The sequence below is a fragment of the Carcharhinus amblyrhynchos genome, chromosome 1 (assembly GCF_965287045.1).
Source record: "Carcharhinus amblyrhynchos chromosome 1, sCarAmb.v2.hapA, whole genome shotgun sequence".
NCBI lineage: Eukaryota > Metazoa > Chordata > Chondrichthyes > Carcharhiniformes > Carcharhinidae > Carcharhinus > Carcharhinus amblyrhynchos.
The window spans coordinates 176,496,244-176,508,653 of record NC_137324.1 but is presented as its reverse complement, the minus strand read 5'-3'; the positions used below and the strand labels follow the sequence as shown (position 1 = coordinate 176,508,653).

Here is a 12,410-nt window from a genome sequence, read left to right as displayed (position 1 = left end):
GGATGGTGAGCGTTCAGCCCGTTATCTCTGCTTCTCTCTCCACAGGTGGTCCCTGTGGCTTCAGCAATCCCAGTTTCAATGTAAATGAGTTATTAATATCCATTTCAATTTCCTGCATCTAAAGTGGTTGACATTTCTTTTCGAATTTGCCTGCAGTCACATCCTGAGCATCATTTTAGGGGTTTTTAAGTAAAGCTTACTCTTATAAGCTTATCATAGTACAGAAGGAGGCCATTTGGTCCATCGAGCCTACACTGACAGTAATCCCACACAGGCCCTATCCCCTGTAACCCCACATATTTAACCAAATAATCTCCCTGACACTAAGGGGCAATTTTTAAGCAAGGCTAATCCACCTAACCCACACGTCTTTCAGACTGTGGGAGGAAACCGGAGCACCCGGAGGAACCCATACAGACACGGGGAGAATGTGCAGATTCTGCGCAGACAGTGACCCAAACTGGGAATCGAACCCAGATCCCTGGTGCTGTGAAGCAGCAGTGCTAACCACTGAACTTTGACAAAGGGTCAGCTGGACTCGAAACGTCAGCTCTTTTAAGAACATAAGAAATAGGAGCAGGAGTAGGCCATCTAGCCCTTCGAGCCTGCCCCGCCATTCAATAAGATCATGGCTGATCTGAAGTGGATCAGTTCCACTTTCCCGCCCTCTCCCCATAACCCTTAATTCCCTTGCCTATCAAAAACCATCTATCCGTGACTTAAATATATTCAGCGAGGTAGCCTCCACCACTTCAACGGGCAGAGAATTCCAGAGATTCACCACCTTTTGAGTGAAGAAGTTCCTCCTCATCTCCGTTCTAAACTGCCTCCCCCTTATCTTGAGGCTGTGCCCTCTAGTCCTGTTGTCTTTTCTAAGCGGGAAGAATCTCTCTACCTCTATCTTATCCATCCCCTTCATTATCTTATACGTCTCTATAAGATTCCCCCCTCATCCTTCTAAACTCCAACGAGTACAGACCTCTCCAGATCTCTCTGCAGACTTTCCACGCCCTCCACGCAATTTGCTATTCCACTCATCTTCGTGTCATCAGCAAATTTCGTCACCCTACACTCAGCCCCCTCCTCCAGATCATCTATATAAATGGTAAACAGTTGAGGCCCCAGCACTGATCCCTGCAGCACTCCACCAGTCACTAACTGCCAACCAGAATAGCACCCATTGATACCAACTCTCTGCTTCCTATTAGACAAGCCGATCCTCTATCCACGCTAACACCTTACAGATGCTGCCTGACCTGCTGAGATTTTCCAGCGTTTTCTCTTTTGCTTTCAGATTCCAGCATCCGCAGTAATTTACTGTTATCCAGTGCTAACCACTGTGCCTCCGTACTGCCATGCCATGTGGCTGATAACGAGAAGCATTTTGAAGCTGGTGTGAGAGTGAGGCAGTGTGTATATATTCAATTCCTGGATCTAAGTGAAATGACTTGTTACACAAAGCAGCTATTGTATAGACATCAAGAAAAAACCTAATAAAACTGTCAGACTTGAGAATCAGGTAGTCAGGGAACTCAAAAGCTGCCGAAACCTGCCATGGCGATTCCTTACAATTTTTAAAATTCATTCTTAGGACAAGAACCCTGAGCCTTTTAATGAAATTGCAGACCTTTCAGTTAAACACAATGGAAGGTTTTCAAAGTAGATATACACTTGGCAAGGCGCCGATTTGCTAGGCCTTCCATATTTGTGGAATGTTTTAACGCTGGATCTTTTAAAAAAAAATCTTGTTATCGCTCGTGTATGAATGAAAGAAGTGAGTTGAGAACAAAATGTTAGCTGACCTTTCCGGTGGAGTGCGGAGGGAACTCTGGCTGTGTTGTTGGAGGTGTCACCTCGAGACATTGAACCCTGTCCCTGTCCGCCTTCTCAATTGGATGTGAAATATCCTGGGACTCTGAAGAAGAGCAAAGGGAGGTCACCCAAGTCTCCCACATTTATAACCGTTCCAAAGTACTTAATTAACCGTAAAGGACTTTGGAGCACCCTGAAATCGTGAAAGACACTATGTAAGTGCAAGTCAAGAGGGCTACAATTCAGCCACAGGTGATTTAAGGACATAACAACATATGAAATAAGGCCAGGAGTAGGCCATATGGCTCCCTGAGGTCACTTAACCTTTTGATTAGATCACTGGGCAGCACAGTAGCACAGTGGTTAGCACTGCTGCCTCACAGCGCCAGGGACCCGGGTTCAATTCCAGCCTCTGGTCACTGTCTATATGGAGTTTGCACATTCTCTCTGTGTCTGTGAGGGTTTCCTCTGAGTGCTCCAGTTTCCTCCCACACTACAAAGATGTGCGGGCCAGGTTGATTGGTTATGCTAAATTGGCCCTTATTAACAGCGGGATTAGTAGGGTAAACGTGTGGGGTTACGGGAATAGTCTTGGGTGGGATAGTGGTTGGTGCAGACATGATGGGCCGAATGGTCTCCTTCTGCACTGTAGGGATTCTACGATTGTTCACCTTCGACTTCATGTCCCTTCATTCTCTTTGTGGCTAAATGTCCATCAATCTCAGACTTGAACATCGCCATTTTTAAATATTTAAATAGTCACATGGTTGCTTTAACAGCCAGTCACATGATTTGCTGGCGATTTCATTGGGGTGTTTTACGGACTCCTGTTTAGTTTCATTCTCTGTTCTGTGCAGACAGCATCACTTTCAATACACATGTTGTGTGTTACTCTGCATCTACTGCCACTCAGACCCTCTCCCCCCCCCACTCCTCACTCAGACCCCTCAAATTATTGCGGTTTGCAAAAAAGGAAGTCAAATCACAGGTTGTCAATCAGGCTTAGACTCCGTCAACATTGTGATCAGATTCAATGGGGTACTTGAGGTGTATTCAACTATGAAGGGAACTGGAAATAAGTACAGGTGGCTGGAGGATGATAGAAATCCATTGAGCTGTTACTTGAATCTTTTACGAGGCATTGCACGTTGAATTTATTACAGATCAAAGTTTTCCATTGGTTCTCCTACATTGCTGGTTTACCACCCACCCCTACCCTCTTTATTGGAATGGCAGATGTGGAGAAGGCCATTGAGGAAGCTGCCTCATGTAACACTTGCAGAGTTCGTAAGTGCAGGTTCGGGACACACAAACAGTTTTGATGCCCCCTGGAAAATTCTGCTCAAGGAGTGACCTTGTTGGTACAACAAGCACGTGGGAAGCTCTGTCCAACAGCATGGCGGATCACACAGAAAGAGGCCATTCAGCCCCTTGAGTCATCACCAACAACAAGCACACGCAAATCCTATCACTGCAACACCATGTATTTACCCTGCTGGACCCCCTGACACTAAGGGGCAATTTACCACGGCCAATACACCTTACCTGCACACCGTTGGACTTTGGATATAGTAATTGAAAAGAATTACTTGCAGGGCAATGGGTAAACAGCAAGGAGGGGAGAGTGGGATTAATTGAATAGCTCTTTCAAAGAGCTGGCACAGGTATGATGGACTGAATGATTTCTTCCTGTGCTATATGATTCTATGACTTTGATTTGATTTATTATTGTCATGTGTCTCAGTATACAGTGAAAAGTGTTATTTCTTGTGTGCTATATAGACAAAGCATATTGTTCATTGAGAAGGAAAGGAGAGAGTGCAGAATGTAATGTTACAGTCATAGCTAGGGTGTAGAGAAAGATCAACTTAGTGCGAGGTAGGCCCATTCAAAAGCTGTTCTTGAGTCAGTTTGTACGTGTCCTCAGACTTTTGTATCATTTTCCCCCTGGAAGAAGGTGGAAGAGAGAATGTCCTGGATACGTGGGGTCCTTAATTATGTTGGCTGCTTTTCTGAGGTAGCAGGAAGTGTAGACAGAGTCAATGGATGGCAGGCTGGTTTGTGTGATGGATTGGACTAGATTCAGGATCTTTCATAGTTTTTTGAGGTTTTGGGCAGAGCAGGAGCCCATACCAAGCTGTGATACAACCAGAAAGAATGCTTTCTATGGTGCATCCGTAAAAATGGTCAGAGTCATAGCGGACATGCTAAATTTCCTTAAAACCTCCTTCAGATGATAGTCATTGGAACATGAGGCAACACCTCGGAGTTGGGAAAACAAATGCAGAATCTAAACAACAGGTTTGAAAAGTTTTCAAATGCAGAATCTAAACAAACAGTTTTGTGCTTTAAGCTGTGTGGTATTTTTTCAGTCAGTGACATTCAGGTGCAGAAAGTAGTGAATTCTCTCAGTGAAATACGGATAATGCAGTGAAGAAATCCAGACAGTGAGGAGAAATGGGTGAGAGCATCATATCTAATTAACTGCTAAATCACACCATTCTGAACTGGGAGCCAATGAGCAGAGACCTGGCATCTCAATGTAGGATAGCAGCATCGAAAAATCCGATGGGAAATCCATTCTAATCTGCTGTTGTACATCAGAGGCAATTGTCTCTGGAAAAATTGCACCAGCGCTCTATCTCCCTTCTCTATATCAATGTACTCTATAAAAATGATGGGTGCGATCTTACCACTCGTTCACGCCACGCTCCCACTGCAGTGAAGACGGAGAATTTGATGACAAGTCAAATCTCCATTCACCGCAGCGGGATGGGAAAATCCCAGCCCTGATGGTGGAAAATTCCTGCCGACATCTTTGACTAAGCTTTGATCACCTATCCTTAATATCTTCTAACGTGGCTGTAATGTTGTCAAAGTTTGTCTGATTATACTGCTGAGAAGTGCCCTTGAGATTTTTTTTAAGAACTACATCTGAGGGGGAAGAGGGCCTGATTGGGTGGCATGTTGAGGGGAAAGGAGGGGGCTTTGGACTATGAGAGGAAACCGGAGCACCTGGAGGAAACACGCGCAGACACGGGAAGGACATGCAAACTCCATACAGACAATCACCAACTCTGCTGCCTCACAGTGTTCAATTCCCGGCTTTGGGTCACCGTCTGTGTGGAGTTTGCACGTTCTCCCCGTGTCTGCCTGGGTTTCCTCCGGGTGCTCCGGTTTCCTCCCACAGTCTGAAAGACGTGCTGGTTAGGGTGCATTGACCCAAACAGGCACCAGAGTGTGGCGACTCGGGGAATTTCATTACAGCGTTAGTGTAAGCTTACTTGTGACTCATGAATAAATTTACTTTACCCGAGGCCAGAATTGAACCCGGGTCCCTGGCACTGTGAGGCAGCAGCGCTCCACGGTGCCGCACCCTGTTCTCAGGGTGAGGGTAGGCAGCGCGAGATTGGTGAAAGCGGAACCTGAGAAAACTTGGAACGTGTGCGTATCAGAAATTTCATTTTGTTTCTCGTTGCTGACTAATGGCAAGCACCATGGTGGGGAACAAATTTAAATTGAACAGTTAGCAATAATATGCAGATCGGAACATAAATTCATGAGGAACTGCAGCACTAATTACTTGCGGCTGTAAGTAGTACGGTAGATAAGGAAGATATATGTCCTATCAATAATGATGTCGTCTTCCCCGCTGTCTCTAATTAACTTAGCAATTCTTATCTTATCTAAAGCGTGACAAACTGCAATGTCTTTTTCTCGAAACGTACGAGATGGTTGGCGACGCTAATTTCTTCTGTGCTTAAAGGGTTTGCTGGAGAAAAGAGAATCCGGATATTAATTAGGTTTAAGTCACTATTAATATTCAGCAGTGTGGAAGAATGTGCCTCAGACACAGCCAGTGTGAACTCTTGTCACCTCAGTAGGTACACGCCCTGCTGTGTGCTCATGTTATTTTGTGGTGAGGCTCGGTATTGTCTCCATCACTCCCGGTTGTGGATCCCAGTAACACTCACCGATAAATTAAGCTGGAGCATTGCGGGAACGCAGTGAAAGATGTGGCTATGTTCGAACAATGCACTGTTTTTCCCTTCTGGCCCTGAAACTGCGAATCAGGTTACATGAAATTCAACAGCAGTAACCGAGGGGTGGCACAGTGGTGAGCACTGCCGCTTCACAGCACTGGGGTCCCGGGTTCGATTCCTGGCTTGGGGGTCACTGTCCGTGAGGAGTGTGCCCGTTCTCCCCGTGTCTGTGTGAGCTTCCTGCCTCACAGCACCAGAGGCCCAGGTTTGATTCCCCAGCTTGGGTAACTGTCTGTGTGGAGTTTGCACATTTTCCTCATGTCTGCATGGGTTTCCTTTGGGTGCTCCAGTTTCCTCTCATAGTCCAAAGATGTACAGGTTGGGTGGATTGGCTATGCTAAATTGCCCCTTAGTGTCAGGGGCACTAGTAAGGGTGAATGCGTTGTGGGGATAGGGTCTTGGTGGGATTGTGGTCAGTGCAGACCTGAATGGCATCCTTTTGCATGTGGGATTCTATGATTAGTGAACCAGATGGGTTTTTCTGACAATCAACAATGGTTTCATGGCCATCAGTAGATACTTAATTCCAGGTTTTTTTATTGAATCCAAATTCCACCATCGGCTGTGGCGGGATTTGAACTCAGGTCCCCAGGATAGTAGCTGAGTTTCTGGATTAATAGTCTAACGATAACACCACTAAGCTATCATCTCCCCTTCAATGGGCTGAATGGCCTCCCTCTGCACTATAGGGATTCAATGATAATTCTATGACCTTATATTAGTGGTGGCTGCCTTCTGTCTTGTAGGAGAATAGTTTGTGCCGTGATGGTTAACTCTGTGGTAAGGATTGCCTGGTGTGGCCCAGGACCCTCAATCTGGCACGGCAGTCTCTGTTGCATTCACTTTGGAGGAGGCAAGTGGGCTGAGAAGGTGCATCGTTCACTCCAGGACCTTGGAGCTGGTTACCATGTCTTACCAAGAGATGTCAGAGACACCCGTCAGAGACAGAGGGGTGGCATGGTGGCACTGCGCTCAGCTCTGCTGCCTCACAGTGCCAAGGACCCGGGTTCAATTCCAGCCTCAGGTCACTGTCTGTGTGGAGTTTGCATATTCTCCCTGTGCCTGCGTAGGTTTCCTCCTGAAGCTCCGGTTTCCTCCCACAGTCCAAGGATGTGTGGATTAGACTGATTGGCCATGCTAAATTGACCCTAATGTCAAGAGATTAGCAGGGTAAATGTGTGGGGTTGTGGGAGTGGGACCTGGGTGGGAATGTGGCTGGTGCAGACTCGATGGGCCGAATGGGTCTCACCAGTGCAGAGGAATGCGCTAAGGATGCAGGCTTGGTAGACTTGCAGTTAAGCGTTCTCTGTCAGGTTGATGTTGCCCACTCTCTCACAGACCTGGAGAAATGGCCACCACATGGCAGGAGAAATTTAATATGGAGAAATGTGAGGTGATACATTTGGTCAGAAGATCATGGAGAAGTGATAGAAACTAAATGGAACAATTATAAAAGGGAGATTTGAAAAATACTGTACTTTAAACAAATCTTTAAAGATGGCAGGACAAGAAGGTTTGTTTTAAAAATGTATATGGGACTTTATTAATAGAAGTAGAATCTCCCTTCTCGTCCTTCATGATCTTTCTGTCGCCTTTGATGAACTTGACCACACCATTCTCCTCCAAAGCAGTCTAGGCAGTGCTGCACTCTCATGGTTTCATTATTATCTATCTGATTGTAGCCAGAGATTCACTTACAATGACACCCCTTCCTGCCCTGGCATTGTTACTTCATATTCCCTCCCTATTTCTCATCTATACCCACCTCTTGGCAATACCTGCCAAAGGCAGTGTTAAATTTAACATCTATGCTCATGATACCCAGCTCCCCCTCACCACCACCTCTCTCTACCTTCCCATTGTCATTAAGTTATCAGACTGATTATCCGAGATCCAATTCTTGTAAGGAGCACACAAAGTTTTTTCATCTGTTATCCGTAAGATACAGAACAGCAACGTACCACAGCTCCTTCGACAATATCTTCCAAATCTGTGATCACTACCACCTAGAAGGATAAGGACAGCAGACACATGGGACCACCACGACCTGCAAGGTCATCCTGACTTGGGACTGTATCACTGTTCCATCATTGTGGGTGTACCTACACCACATGGACTACATTCGTTCAAGAAGATGCCTCCTCAGCACTGCTCCAGCCAATGATTTTCACATCTCATGACCGAAGACAGTAAAGTTATTGAACCCAATGTGAGAATTGAATTAATAATTATAGCGACATGGTCATTAATCTAAAATGCTTTGTAAATCCAGCCATTTGGTTTTCATGCATCACCACTTCACTGAATTAAGGGGTTCTTAAAAAAAATAAGTTATTAAGAGCAAAAGAGGACTTGGGCTGGGACCTTCTGCGTCAACTCCAGCCCTCCACCCCCACCCTTCTCCAGCCCATGGCATGTTTTCTGGAGGTGAAGATACCCTGCTATTGACCACTGGCAGGATCTTCCAGTCTCACCAAAGTTACGCCACCAGGATCCTGCCATGTAGGGGGGTTACCTTCCGTAGGACCCAGAATATCCCAGTGGCAGGAAGGCCTGAAAATCCTGGCCCTAGTCTTTTTGGAATTTATTGATTTGAACTAATGAAAAGTTGGGGATAAAAGTTGTCCCAACGCGCAGGCAGTTTTGATGGATTTTCAACCTGAAACAAAAATTGCTTATTTAAATAATGTTTGTCGGAATTGTACATTGTGCAATTCTCTCATTACACGCCGTTCTCATTAGTGATCACTCGAAACAGTCACACAAGACAAGGACCTCTACTTTCAGAAGCTCACACTGAAGGTTATAGAATATTTCTTACCAATGGAAAGGCTTATCTCTCACTGCACACCCTGACCTTTGCACTTTTACATCCTCTCACAATGTACTCTTCAGTGTTATTGACAACTGAACAAATCTGTAACTAAAACCTGTGTTTGTATGTATCTGTATGCGTGTGTCTGAATGGGGAAAGGTTGCTTTAATGAACCAATTGTCTGTGGTGATTAAGAGCTTGCTGTTTGCTGGTTATTGAGCGGGTCACAGAGGGGGTCCATTGCTTGAAGTGGGTTTTCTTCAGTTTTTCCAGGCAATTATATCACATTCTCACTTCAGAAGACCACCCCCTGACTGCAGCCCCACTTCCAATCAGCGTCTGTCGATTGTGAGCTCGGCTCTGCTTTTGTACGTTGAGATACAGAGAGAAACTCGGGAGGCTTTGACGAAGAATAGTTTGATGGCTTGTGGAGAAAAAGCGCTGGTGTGTGGGACTAAATTTGAATCATTTGTTTGAAAGAGATAGCACGGCTGTGATGGGCGAAATGGCCTTCTACCGAGCCGTAAGTTTCTACAACATTGAAGTGTATGGGGATCTCTGCACAATCACTTCACGAGCATTTTCCCTCACAAAGGACAAAGAACAGTACAGCACAGGAACAGGCCCTTCGGCCCTCCAAGCCTTTGCCAACCATATTGTCCTATCTAGACCAACCACCTGTATCCCTCTATTCCCTGTCTGTTCATGTGTCAAGTTTTAAATATCACTGATGTGTCTGCCTCAACTACCTCACTTGGCAGTGCATTCCAGGCCCCCACTGCCCTCGGTGTAAAAAACTTCTCCTGCACATCTCCACTGAACCTTTCCCCCCTTATCTTGACCTTGTGCCCCCCTGTAATTGTCATTTCTACCCTGGGGGAAAGCTTCCAACTGTTCACCTTACCTGTGTCCCTCATAATTGCATAAACTCCTATCAGGTCGACCCTCAGCCTCTGTCTTTCCAGGGAGAACAATGTCAGTTTATTTAATCTCTCCTCATAGCGAATACCCTCCATACCAGGCAACATTGTCTGTACTCCCTCCATGTCCTTCTGATAGTGGTGGCCAGAATTGGACACAGTATCCCAAATGTGGCCTAACCAACGTTTATATAACTGTAACATGACTTGCCAACTTTTCTACTCAATGCCCCATCCGATAAAGGCAAGCATGCCATATGCTTTCTTGAGATTAGAATTGCGATCCCCTTGGATTACCATTTACAACTCAAAACATTGGCCTATTGGATCAACTGGTCTGTCCTCGTACTTCCCACCAGTCCAGTCAACGTAGCCCCATCAGCATAACTCCCCTATTTCTTTCTCCCTCATTTTCTTCTCCTTAAATTCATTAGGTGGGATTTCCTGGTCCTGCTCCCCAGGCCACCCCAGGATCGGAAAATCCCGCCCGAGGTCAAACTTTCCATCCAGCCCGTGACAATTCCCGTTACGGGCGGGGCTGGGAGATTTCGGCTGTATCACTCTCTGCAGTATTCTCACCAATCCCTGAGTTCTCCTGATTTCCATGTTGGATTTATTAGTGACTATCTTCGCTTCCGGCCTCTTGGTGTGAACTCAGCACAAGTGGAAACATTTTTGCCAATTCTGTCCTGTCAAACAAACTCTTCCAAACGCTCCTCGTGCCCCATCTATGCCACCCCATGGCCTCCCACAACAACCCCCTCCAGGCCCCTCATGCCCCCATGCCAAGCTTTGCCCTCCCACCCTCTCCCCTCTGTGACCTTGTTCCCCCATATTCCAGGCCCTGCCACCCAGACATTATGTAACCTCTGCCTTTCCATCCACCCTGAGGAGGGGGCAGGTTAGGTGAATTGGCCATTGCTAAATTGTCCTCTAGTGTCGGGAGGGACTAGCTAGAGGAAATACAGGAATAGAGCCTGGATGGAGTTATTGTCAGTTCAGACTCAATGAGCCGAATGGCCTCCTGCCTGGCAGGGATTCTGTGATTCTAAGATTACAGGAGACCAAGGCCGGGGGGATTAGGGTAGGAGTGGATAAAGAACTAAAATGACAGAAAACCAGCATCACACTGGGGGCTGTATAAAACTTTAGTTAGGCTGCATTCAGTGTATTACATGCAGTTCTGCTCACCACACTATCAGAACCTTGTAGATGCTGTGGCAAGGATGAAAAGAAGGTTTACCAGGATGTTGCCTGATCTGGAGGGTTTTAGGCATAAAGAGAGGTTGGATAAACTCTGATTCTGATAGACAGGGGAATTAAGGGTTATGGAGAGAAAATGGGAAAGTGGAACTGATCCACTTCAGATCAGCCATGATCTTATTGAATGGCGGGGCAGGCTCGAAGGGCGAGATGGCCGACTCCTGCTCCTATTCCTTATGTTCTTAAACTCGGGATTGTTTCCACTGGAAGGAGGGGGGGGTGGCGACCTGTTAGAAGTCTACAAAATTATGAGACACCCAGGCAGAGTGGAGACTCAGAGGCTTTGTCCCAGGGTGGAAAGATCAAGAAGGCTCAGGTTTAAGATGAGAGATGGAAGTTGAGGGAAGGTGTGCAGGGGAAGTTTTTTTTTACACAGAGGGTGGTGGGTGCCTGGAACGCGCTGCCGGTGGAGGTGACCATGATGTGGCAATGCCAGCGTTGGATTGGGGTGGGCACAGTAAGAAGTCTCACAACACCAGGTTAAAGTCCGACAGGTTTATTTGAAATCACGAGCTTTTGGAGTGCTGCTCCTTCCTCACTCACCTGATGAAGGAGCAGTGCTCCGAAAGCTTGTGATTTCAAATAAACCTGTTGGACTTTAACCCGGTGTTGTGGTACTTCTTACAGCGGAGGTGGTGGAAGCAGGCACGTTAGCAACATTCAAGGCGTATCTTGATAGACACATGAATGGGAGGCAGAGAGATAGAAAGCGCGTATTGATGCAGGCTTGATGGGCTGAAGGGCCTGTTCCTGTGCTGTATTGTCTTTTGTTCTTGACCATAGGAGGCATCCAGAAACGTGGCTACCTGATCCCTGTTTGGTCTCCCAGTGTAGTTGAGGCCACACACAGCAATGAATACTGATAGGAGGACAGTGATTACACTGGAGTGCCAGCAATGGAAAGGTATTGAGCCGACATGTGCAGACAGTTGCTCTCAATAGTATAAAACACTTAAAGTGACAACACTTACTGTTTGTATAGCCTGGACTGAACTGATCTGAAATGCAGATTGCTATTGTGGCTGCTTGGTTCTCAGCATTCAAAATTGCTTTTCGGTGAGGTCTTTTTATTTGGAATGTTCGATTTCTGCTTTAAAATCCAATACTCTAACCAATTGCCTTTGGAATAATGGAGTTGCTAACAAGGTACGTTTCACATCTAACACCTTCCCCTGCAAGTATTCTTATAAATGTACATCTGTATTCGTTCTCTAGCAAACAGCTCTGAGTGCCACTGCAACATTTTACACACACACACACACACACATACACAGACACACACACACTTACACAAACACCGACACACACTTACACACACCAACACACAAACACACACACGCACATAGACTCACACACACACATACACAGACACACACACACCACACACATACACAAACTCACACACACACATACACGCGCACACACACACACACCCACACATACGCACACGCAAACACACACTGTGCGGCTCAATGGCTTCAGGATAAACAGCTGGGAAAATTTCCAGAGACAATGCAAGTGATTTTGTGCGGAATAACAGAGCTCTGAATGGTTAAT

The 12,410-nt window shown here is 46.1% G+C and overlaps 1 long non-coding RNA gene across 1 annotated transcript in view; it reads right to left on the bottom strand.

Moving 5' to 3' along the window:
• The window catches only part of LOC145350860 (uncharacterized), a 73,808-nt gene that overhangs the window by 20,596 nt on the left and 40,802 nt on the right, over positions 1 to 12,410 (bottom strand). The window lies entirely within an intron of this gene.